Source organism: Bubalus kerabau, chromosome X (genome assembly GCF_029407905.1).
Source record: "Bubalus kerabau isolate K-KA32 ecotype Philippines breed swamp buffalo chromosome X, PCC_UOA_SB_1v2, whole genome shotgun sequence".
Lineage (NCBI taxonomy): Eukaryota > Metazoa > Chordata > Mammalia > Artiodactyla > Bovidae > Bubalus > Bubalus kerabau.
This window is the reverse complement of record NC_073647.1, coordinates 13,158,980-13,170,831: the sequence shown is the minus strand read 5'-3', so window position 1 is coordinate 13,170,831 and position 11,852 is coordinate 13,158,980. Positions and strand designations below refer to the sequence as shown.

At 39.3% G+C, this 11,852-nt stretch overlaps 1 protein-coding gene across 1 annotated transcript in view; it reads left to right on the top strand.

Annotated features, from left to right (window-relative positions):
* The first annotated feature begins 684 nt into the window (after positions 1–684).
* Positions 685–11,852, top strand: part of TENM1 (teneurin transmembrane protein 1) — a 670,347-nt gene continuing 659,179 nt past the window's right edge. The window contains exon 1 of the mRNA XM_055565537.1: positions 685–787. The gene's annotated coding sequence lies outside the window, so the exon portion shown is untranslated. The remainder of the gene's footprint in view (positions 788–11,852) is intronic.

Sequence of the window (11,852 nt, the reverse complement as noted above, 5' to 3'; positions counted from 1 at the left end):
GAACACTATAGACTGAGATGGTTGGAGCTGGGGAAGAAAGGAGTTTGTCAGATCTTAGTTTACCCCAGTTCTCAGCAAACATTTTCCTCTAGCACTGAATCAAAGCCACTCACCCCAACCCTATGATGAGTGGAACATGACCAGCATGTGGGCAAACTAAAGAGGCCAGACAAAAGAGAGAAAGTAGAGCATTACAAAACCCAGGAAAGTCTTGACTGTGGGGAATAAACAGAAGAAAAGTCTAGACATGTAGGGAATGGTCCTCAGGGAAACTGAGCAGTAAACAAAAATCTTAATAAGCAAGTTTAATATGTAGCAAAGAATGTCAGTGATGGATATCTAGGTATGCTGTTAGTCACTAAATGTTAGGTTTAGCTGTACCGTGAGATGATGGGGCCTGAGATTCAGCAACAGGTTCCCATTTCCCCAAAAGTACTAGAGTGAAGATACTATCCATGCACAGGGAAGTGTAGACTAGGGAGTATAAGGAGGGAAGTCAAAGACTTGGCTCTAGAGCTAGGAACATGGATGGGGCTTAATTGTAAAGGAGCCATAGTGGAATATTAAGTTTACAGAGTTAGAGCAAGTCCAGCACCAAAGCTGATTTGATGCCAGACACTTGAGTCACTTAGGGCTTTTAAAAATGATTCCACTTGTCTAATTGATCCCAGATTCAGGGATGGAAGGAGGAGCATTGGACACAAATGTGGGGTCCTAGTGACACTGGCTGCTCATAAAAGGACATGGAGTCAAGTATCTTATCGTTGTTGGGGCAGGATAATAAGAGGTACAAATTTCCCTTTTTCCATCATTTGACTAAAAATGATAGAAACAGTCATTAGAACAGCTTTGCTACATGAATTTGAATGCTCTTTCTCTCTACCACAAACACACACACACCACTTACACTCTCACAAATAAATATGAATCCACCAGAAGAGAGCAGGACCAGCCTTAAGTGTACCAGCCTTCCCTGTGGTGAGCTGTGCTGTCCCCCAGCTGTATCCCTTTCTCACTATGATTGGCCTAAAATTCCTGCACTGAACAGTCCTTTGGAAAGAAATAGAGATGGTTGCTGAATGGTTGCCTTGAGGGGGAAATATTCCAGATATTTCAGGGAAGACACAGAAGTGGCAGCAAGTATCCCTTTGTACAGGGCTAGTCCTGTAAATTCTTAAGTAGGGATGAAATCCATTTTTACCTCTCTCCCACCTCCCCTCTCGTACCCTTCTTCCCAATAGGGCAAGTCTATCAATTTATGTTCACTCTTCCGCACAACAACAAAACTGCCAATCATACATAGTTCATGTCCCTTCCTAGCCTTATCACTCCATGCTGTCCTATACTGTCCCTCTACTTGACAAACGGACCTCCTCAGCATTCTGTGAAAAGCATCAGCATATTTCCACCACACTGCATTAACTCATACTGTTCCCTATACTGATATTTATATCATGGTTCTTCCACTTATGGTGTGACTGTGAGCAAGTTATTTCACCTTCTGTAAACCTCAATTTCCTTGTGTATAAAATGGGAATAATAGTGTCTTTCTTGTAGAGGGATTGTGAGACTTAAATGAGTAATGAATAAAAGCTGCAGACCATAATGCTTGACACATAGGATATGTTCAATATATAATAACTCATTAGTTTTATGAGGATATCTTAAATAACCTATCTCTTTCATGAAATCCCTTCTTGATATGATTTTACATGCTTTGGACCTATTTCAACATTTCCTTTCACTTCCAGAAATTCTTAATTAACTGCCACTCAATGATAATAGATAATTGTGATGTTGTAATTTATAGTAAGAAATAGATATTTAGTCTTCATCCACATTTAGTAGCACAGAGCTACTAAAATCCTTGGCATTTCCTAAGCTATGATGAGAGCAATAAAGGTGTCTCTTGTTATGTTTATGAGGTGACTTTTGGACCTCACTTAAATATGGAGACTGGTTGCCAGGAAAACCAATCCTGTGACTACAGGGTTGTAACTTCAGTCCACTCCCCTGACTTCTAGGGTTGGGAAAAGGGGCTAGAGATTGAGTTCAGTCACCAAAGGCCAAAGATTTAATTAATCATGCATCATGCCTATATAATAAAACTTCCATTGAAAGCCAAAAGCATGGGGTTCAGAGAGCTACCAGGTTGGTGAACATGTGGAGGAACTAGGAGAGGGCATGGAAGCTCTGCACTTTCCCCCTACTTTGTCCTGTGCATCTCTCCCATCTAGTTGCTTCTGAGTTATATCCTTTTATAATAAATCAGTAATCACTAAGTAAAATGTTTCTCAGAGTTCTGTAAGCCACTCTAGCAGATGAAGTGAACCCAAGGAGGGAGTCTTAGGATCCTTTGATTTATAGCCAGTTGGTCACAGGTACAGGTAACAACCTGGACTTGCAGCTGCCCTCTGAAGTCTAAGAAGTAGGTCATGGGAACCTCCACTCTATAGCAGATATGTCAGAAGCATAGGTAAACAGTTTTTTGAATGTTGCGTTTTAAGCCACATTTTTCACTCTCCTCTTTCACGCCCATCAAGAGGCTCTTTAGTTTCTCTTCACTTTCTGCCATTAGAGTGGTATCGTCTTTATATCTGAGGTTGTTGATATTTCTCCCAGCAATCTAGATTCCAGCTTGGGAGTTATCCAGCCCAGCATTTCACAGGATGTACTCTGCATATAGGGCTTCCCGGGTAGCTCAGATGGTAAAGAAACTGCCTGCAATGCAGCAGATACAGGTTCAATCCCTGGGTCGGGAAGATACCCTGGAAAAGGGAATGGCAACCCATTCCAGTATTTTTGCCTGGAGAATTCCATGGACAGACCATGGGGTCAAAAAGAGTCGGATACAACTGAGCAACTAACACTTTCACACTTTGACTCTGCATATAAGTTAAATATGCAGGATGACAATATAAAGCCTGTATGTACTCCTTTCCCAATTTTGAACCAGTCAGTTGTTCATGTACTGTTCTAACTGTTGCTTCTTGTCCTGCATACAGGTTTCTCAGAAGACAGGTAAGGTGGTCTGGTATTCCCATCTCTTTAAGAATTTTCCACAGTTTGCTGTGATCCACACAAAGGCTTTAGCATAGTCAGTGATGTTTTTCTGGAATTCCCTTGCTTTTTCTATGATCCAATAGATGTTAGCAATTTGATCTCTGGTTCCTCTGCCTTTTGTAAATCCAGCTTGTACATCTGGACATTTTCTGTTCACATATTGCTGAAGCCCTAGCTTGAAGGATTTTGAGTATAATCTTGCTAGCATGTGAAATGAGTACAATTGTAAGATAGTTTGAACATTCTCTGGCATTGCCTTTCTTTGGGATTGGAATAAAAACTGACTTTTTCCAGTCCTGTGACCACTGCTGAGTTTTCCAAATTTGCTGGCATATCTTATATCATGCCAGGCACTATATTAAGCCCTCAACATGCATTATCACATTCAGTCCTTTCCTCAATTTTATGAGGGAGGTACATTCTCTGTTTTTCCAGGCACTAGTTCTTCTCCATGCCTGTGATGAAGGTGAAAAATAAATTTATTATTGTTCCTAGGCTCAGTGACTAATGTGGTGGCTGTCCTGTTATAGGCACTCAATGGAAGATTACTGGTTGAGGAAATGAACACTTCTTTTGCTGTTCAACAGCCCCCCCCCTCCCCACCATGGTGCTCTACCTAGGTTTCTACACCTGGACTCATCCGTAGCTCCACCCACATTCAGATGTGTCTTTCTTAAGTTAGATACCCTCAGGCCTTTTATTTCTGCTGGACAACTGATAAATTAATCCTGATAGGATGATAGCAGGAGATAATTACTGTATGTTAATGTGTCACTCCTCCTACATACTTTATTTGCATTTTAATGGAGCAATTCTGGAGATAATCCCTTAAGGCAAAGGAATGAAACTTGAGGGTGAGAAAGCCAGAACCAAGCTGCAGTTGTAGGGGTGGGGAGGAAGGGTGTGATGCATATATCTCAAGAGTGACACCATATAGATAGCTGCCTACTCTATGTGTTGTGCCAGCTTTGATGAGTAATTTTTAAAAGCCAAGAGTTATTATCCCTGGCTGTCATTCCTTAGTTTTTGTTTTGTTGTGTTTTAAATTATTATTAGATTTGTGGATCCTCTAGAGCAAAACCTCAAGCCCATTTGGGCAAAGATGAATGGCTAAGCCTAATAAGATGCATGGTGCTGTGAAATTAGATTAATTAACTAGGATTTGAATTGAAGTTGAATTTGTCCAGAATGTATTCCTATGAAATGTTTGTTTGCAGCGCCTACAGTGTGCCACATTGAATGTAATTCTTCTTTTTGTATTGGGAAGGAGAGCATGTAGTGGAACATCTTAGAAGAGGAGAAAAATATCTCACTGTATACCTTTCTGTTCTCCACGAAGCCTCAGATTAATTCACCATGGTGTATTCCATTTTGGGTCAATTATATCTTTAAGAGGTCATAAGAGTAACCTTTAAAAATTATATTTTTTAAAAAAGAGGTCATAAGAAGTATATTACCACAGATTTTAAAAGGTTTGCTCATTTTACCTTGCCAAGATATATGCACATAATCGGCTTTTATACATAGATGATTAATTTTTAGGTTGATCAGTTCAGTTCAGTTCAGTCGCGTCCAACTCTTTGCGACTCCATGAATCGCAGCACGCCAGGCCTTCCTGTCCATCACCAATTCCTGGAGTTCACTCAGACTCATGTCCATCTAGTCAGTGATGCCATCCAGCCATCTCATCCTCTGTCGTCCCCTTCTCCTCCTGCCCCCAATCCCTCCCAGCATCAAAGTCTTTTCCAATGAGTCAACTCTTCGCATGAGGTGGCCAAAGTACTGGAGTTTCAGCTTTAGCATCATTCCTTCCAAAGAAATCCCAGGGCTGATCTCCTTCAGAATGGACTGGTTGGATCTCCTTGCAGTCCAAGGGACTCTCAAGAGTCTTCTCCAACACCACAGTTCAAAAGCATCAATTCTTCAGCGCTCAGCTTTCTTCACAGTCCAACTCTCACATCCATACACGACCACAGGAAAAACCATAGCCTTGACTAGATGGACCTTTGTTGACAAAGTAATGTCTCGGCTTTTCAATATGCTATCTAGGTTTGTCATAACTTTTCTTCCAAGGAGTAAGCGTCTTTTAATTTCTTGGCTGAAGTCACCATCTGCAGTTAGAGAAATGCAAATCAAAACCGCAATGAAGTGTCATCTCACACAGTTCAGAATGGCCACCGTCAAAAAGTCTGCAAACAATAAATGCTTGAGAGGGTGTGGAGAAAAGGGAAACCTCTTACACTGTTGGTGGGAATGCAAACTGGTACAGCCACTATGGAGAACAGTGCAGATATTCCTTAAAAAACTGGAAATAGAACTGCCATCCGACCCAGCAATCCCACTGCTGGGCATACACACCGAGGAAACCAGAATGGAAAGAGACACGTATACCCCAGTGTTCATTGCAGCACTGTTTATAATAGCCAGGACATGGAAGCAACCCAGATGTCCATCAGCAGATGAATGGATAAGGAAGTGGTGGTACATATACATAATGGAGTATTACTCAGCTGTAAAAAGGAACATGAATCAGTTCTAATGAGGTAGAATAAACTAGAGCCTATTATACAGTGTGAAGTAAGTCAGAAAGAGAAACAGCAATACTGTATGTTAATGCATATATATTGAATTTAGAAAGATCTTATATGCAAGGCAGCAAAAGAGACACAGATGTAAAAATAGACCTTTGGTCTCTGTGGGAGAAGGCGAGGGTGGGGTCATTTCAGAGACTAGCATTGAAACATGTATATTACCATATGTAAAATAGATGACCAGTGCAAGTTCGATGCATGAAACAGAGCACTCAAAGCTGGTGCTCTGTGACAACCCAGAGGCATGGGGCGGGGCGGGGAGGGAGGAGGGAGGGGGTTGCAGGATAGCGGGACATGTGCACACGTGGCTGACTCATGTCAATGTATGCAAAAACCATCACAATATTGTAAAGTAATTCTCCTCCAATTAAAATAAAGTAATTAAAACAAAAGAATTTTCCACAGTTTGTTGTGATCCACGCAGTCAAAGGCTTTAGTGTAGTTAATGAAGCAGAAGTAGTTGTCTTTCTGGAATGCTCTTGGATTTTCTGTGATCCAATAGATGTTGGCAATTTGATCTCTGGTTTCTCTGCCTTTCCTAAATCCAGCTTGAATATCTGGGAGTTCTTGGTTCACGTACTGTTCTCTGTATCTGTGACAGGAAAATTTTTTTTTTCCCCCTGTATAAACTACTGCTGTTTTTCAGTGAATTTTTAATCAGTAAGAAACAATCCATTATCTTGAGTCAATCAAACCTGACTCCAAAAATAGCTACCACTTTGAACTTTAAGCGACAGTAAGTTTTCAGATTGTTTGAGGAACAACCAATAATCTCATGTTAATGTAAATGCTTGAAGTAATCAGCCAGAGTTTACGGTTCTAGAGGTTGTCTTCTAAATTTCTAGGGAGAGAAACATAAAGGTAGTTAGGAAGCATGAAATCTTTAGCTGAAATCACATAAATATCTTTGAAGACAATCTTATGTGATCTTTTAAGATAAAAAGATATATATATATATATATATATATAAAATGGAGAGCATGTGGGCAGTATGCTACAGTTAAGATTATCTGCTGTCATTTTCATGCATTTTCATTTGGTCCTTTTTAGGTGTTTCCATTTGGTCCTTTTTATGCACAGATTTGTTTGGACTTAGTTATAAACAATAGGATGTATTTCTTTTTCCTTCAGTTAAAATTGTATCATATACATGTTTTTAAGTCTCTGCATAGTTTTCTTTATCTTCACTATTAATGATGGCATTATAGCAAATCAAGTGGTATACCAAAATATAGCTATTTCCTACTTTGACCCATTGGATTTTCCCCCAAATATTTCAGTTCTCTAAACAATGCTGAGATGAATATCTTCATATATATAACTTTCCTTAATATTTTTTTTAATTAGCATAGGTTCATAGGGGTGAGATTTCAGTCAAGTGTTTAATAGGAAAGCCATCTGATTCTTTTTTAAATTAGGCTAATTGCAGAGACTGTGATCATAAACTTCTTATTGGAATTCCTTACATGTTTAAAATAATGGTTAGTATTATTATCATGGGATCTCAATTTGGCATACTAAAAAAGATTCTTGAGAGCGAAAGGTAAAGTATAGTGTAAGAGAAACACAGGAAAATTTTAAGCCTTTTAAAATTATGGACTTATAAGGAACCTAGGTCTGGGTGAAGGATGTGGTGAAGGAATGTCGTAGGGCAAGGTGTACTTCTTACTGAAGTGTGAGAAGACATATAGCAGCTTAAGGCCTGCTGGTGAGACAGCTGAGATATATTCACTGGGAAGGCCCTTATTTCATGGAAAAGCCATTTAAATATTCTCTGTAAGGATTCAAAGCTGTAAGTGCTTCTAAGATTGTTGCGTATTATATTATCTTGTATTCAGAGAGAAGTGTTTATAAGAGATTGCCTAAAAGAGAGTGGTGTACGATCAAGTAAACCCAAGACAGCAGCTTCTACACTTGAAAGAGTCCATGAGGCTTTCAAATTCTTCCTCAGCATAAAGTTTAAGTATTAGATGAAAGTGACAACTCCATTTCATTTCTTAATTAAAAGAAATGTCAGCCTGACCATCATACTCAGAAAGGTTTAAAAAAATTCAGAAGTATGTTATGTGATATAATTGGGCTAGCCTTCCCCCCCCCCAAATGTACACCTTAATATTTCATTTTCGTTGATTGAAAGGTCTTAGGTCAAGGAAAAGGGAATATAAGAAATAAAACATGTAATAAATCCTTCTTTAATATATATCTGATTATCTGATTTTTGAATAGAACTACTATTACTATTATTATTGAACAAAATAATGTGACCACCCCCCCTTATATTTCCCCCTGTGTCTGTTTTATACAGCATTCTTTTCTAATCTATATCCTGAATATTGGTTAGAAACTGCAAACTTTTAACTACCAGATATCCCCCATCACTGGCACTGCAACTCAGTATATTTGATGTGCCATATTTAATTTTCCATGCTTTTTAAATGATATTTGAGGTGTGTTGTATAGAGAGCTACTGACTTGTCAACCTCATTATACTGTGCTTCAGTGACTACTTCCCAAACATTAATTACATTGCACAAAGACTATGTCTATTGTTTTTAGGTTTTTTCCCCTTAAACTGTGAACTTTAAATTGCTTTAAAAATTAAATGCAGCCAATTAGTGTTTATAATATTCTCTTAATTAAACACAGTTGGAGGTCCAGGCTATGTAGTATATGAAACACTGACAGCAGTGCCAAAAGATAACCCACACCCAGTTCATTTTTTGTGACAAGGAGTTTGTAAATGATTACAGCTCATGCCACATTTGTCAACCTATGTGTATTCTGATGTCAAGATACCTTAGAGATATAAATGACTACTTATCTCTAAGTATAGTGGATGTCACCCACGTGTTAGTCCCAGTTGCTCATGAGTAAATGCTGTAAGGTGACACCGCATCAAAGAAAGTTATAGTGGGCCTAGAGGGCGATTCAGGGGCTTCCCAGGTGGCTCAGTGGTAAAGTATCCGCCTGACAGTGCAGGAGCTGCCGAAGATTCAAGTTCGATCCCTGGGTTGGGAAGATCCCCTGGAGGAGAAAATGGAAACCCACACCAGTTTTCTCCTGGAAAATCCGATGGCCAGGAGAAGCCTGGTGGGCAACAGTCCATGGGGTCAAAAGAGTCTGACACGAATGAGCCACTGAACCTGCACAAGAGGTCTGTGCCTTGATGATAGTGGTGTTTTTATAAATTCTGTATGATTGCATAACCAGATGCCCAGCTTAATGAAATATTATGCTTTGTACCACTTCCAAGGAATGAGAATTCGGTAAACTATATTTAGTGTAGAACTTCACGAAGTATTGTCTTTCTTTGGATACTCAGAAGGTACCTACCTCCAGTTGAGACTCTTCTTCAGGGTCACCATTAGAATTCTCTATTATAGTACTGGCTGAAGCCTCAGTCAATAGAGATTTCTTGACAGAATGCCAGAACACAGAGTTTTGACTGTAATTCACATGCTTTCTTGAAGACAAAAGGGTCAGAGTCAGTTAGTGTGGGCCTTAAATATTTGAAACAGACACCAAATGAGACTCAGTGAAAAAAAAAAATAGTAGAAATACAAACCCCTTCTCAGTAACTCGAAGCCAGTATCTTCTTCAGGACTCTTACAGCTTTGGCAGAGGGGGAAAAGAACTCTACCTTTGTATCACTGAATCCTGTTAGAGGAATTTTATATAAGCACATGAATACTACAATTTATGTGCTGTGCTGTGCTTAGTCGCTCAGTCATGTCCAACTCTTTGCGACCCCATGGACTGTAGCCCGCCAGGCTCCCCTGTCCATGGGGATTCTCCAGGCAAGAATACTGGAGTGGGTTGCCATGCCCTCCTTCAGGGGATCTTCCTAACGCAAGGATCGAACCCAGGTCTCCTCCATTGCAGGCATCTTTACCAACTGAGCCACCAGGGAAGCCCAAGAATATTGGAGTGGGTAGTCTATCCCTTCTCCAGGGGAATTTCCTGACTCAGGAAACAAACTGTGGTCTCCTGCCTTGCAGGCGGATTCTTTACCAGCTGTAGGAAGGTCCACATTCTTAATCTTATTCAGCTGTGTTAATTCATATGTTCAAGCAACCAAGGATATAACACTGAGTCCCTCTGAGGCTGTGGAAGGGAAAGTTTTATCATTGTTAGTTTCTATCTAGAGATGAGCTCAATTCTCCTCATTTATCCATGGAAGACATTCCGTGAGGTTTCAGGCCAGTCCTGTCTCTGCCCTAAGGCTTAAAGAATCATGTCTGGCTAGAAGGCAGCCCTGTAAATTTGGTGGTTGCTGGAATATTTTGCCTTTAGAGGCACAAAGGAAAGCACTCTAGTCACAGGACAGCTTCTTTAATGGTCTGCCATGTGACTTAAGTTTCAAAACTAGAAATTAGTACCTTTAGTCAAAGATGCTGAATTTTGAAATGGCCTCTGGAAAAGCTAACTTCTAGTAGGGATAAGCCATTTAGGTCTGATTAGTCATTAATCACTTTGAATAAGTTGTTGACAGGTAACATCTGGAAAAGGGATGAAAGATGGCAGAAAGGCATATACAGACAGAACAAGTAACCTTTGGTGAAAGAGAGGAAAGAGTGATGTATTTAGAGTAGGAATGCAGGACAGGTGCTGTAGTAGGCTCTTTTATTCAGTCTACGAGCAGCAACAAGCCACTGGAGTTCTGAAGAAGCCAGAAGAAGGGACTGTGGATGTGGCTGTGAGTGTAGGAGGGGGTGTGCACGTACTATACAAGACTGAGAAAGAGAGAGAAACTTTACCAATTGAAATCTGTAAGAATCTGGTAAATTATTATTGGAGAGCATTGCTATTCTTTAATTTTTAATATTGGAAATCCCTTCCTTTTCTTAATGTGATTTTATGACTCTCTAAAATCTTTATATAACTTCTTGCATACATTGTCCCCCTGCCAGAATTTTGCTCCGTTTTAAGCAGTCTGATTGAGTGAGGGCTTGTGTGTTGCTTACGTTTAGGTTGGTGACTTATTCAACCAAATCTACTTATTCATGATCCATGAAATGAGATGTGTTTCTATTATGTGTATATTTTAAGCAGTATGTTAGGCATTTTACTTGCTTCTAAGATACATGGAATTAAGTAAGCTACCAAATCTCTCTAGACCTCCATTTTCACACCTGTATTAGGAAGAGTGAGATGATGATGATATTAATGACAGTGATGATGGCAGCCACCAATAAGGGATGAATCTTTACTGTGTTCCCCACACTAGAATAGGAACGTCACATATATTATTTTAAAATTGTATGTGATATTCTTTTTCTCATTATACTATTAGAATGTGTTCATTATAAGAAAAAAATAAGACAATAGAAAGAAAATAGTCAAAACTTGCCTTAGTGCTGTCATCTAATAATCAACATAAGTATTCTATCATATATCCATTGTTGATACTTTGATGATGTGCATACTCTCAAATTTTTTTTGCTACCAAACACATCCAGCATATATTTTTGTTAATTCTCACATCAAAATTTCAAGGTAGATATTATTATTCTAATTTTATAGATGAGCAAACATGAAGTTAAGAGAATAGAAGAGCTGATAATAGAACCCAGGTCTGTCTGACTTAAGAACTTTCTCCAATATACTTCTTCTCATTCTTTTATAATAGAGGTAATTGAGGATACATCCTCCTCCCTTTAGCCAACGTCTGTACTCACACTGAACTGCCGAATACGTCATTTCTTCCCCTATACCAAACAACTTGCCAGCAAGGTGGCATCCTCACGTTAAGACAAGGTTTACCAAATAAAAATGATTGACTATACAGTTAGGGAACCAAGTCATCCAAAGTGATAGTGATATTTCTGGAAAAGTCCTCTGCCTCATCCATGAACCCCTTTACCACTTCGCTTAAACAGAAATTATTTTTCCTGAGAGTTTCTATTAAAATGATAGCAAAGGTTCTTGTGGCTGATGAAGTAAAATGTTCTTATTCTTAAAAATCTACAGAAATGTCTTCTTCAGATATTCCACAGTGCCCTGCTCTCTAGGATCTTCCTTCCCTGTTAGAGAAGTAGTCTCCCTTGCAATGATTAGATCCTTTGTGTCAAACTAAGGTCTATTTAGAGGTTTTGCAACCCCCAGGGGCAAAAATATTATTCTGCATAGGAGCCTTTAGCTACTTTTGCCCTATGCTTTTAGTATTCTTGGTTGCTTCCTGGCTTAAATTCTTATTTT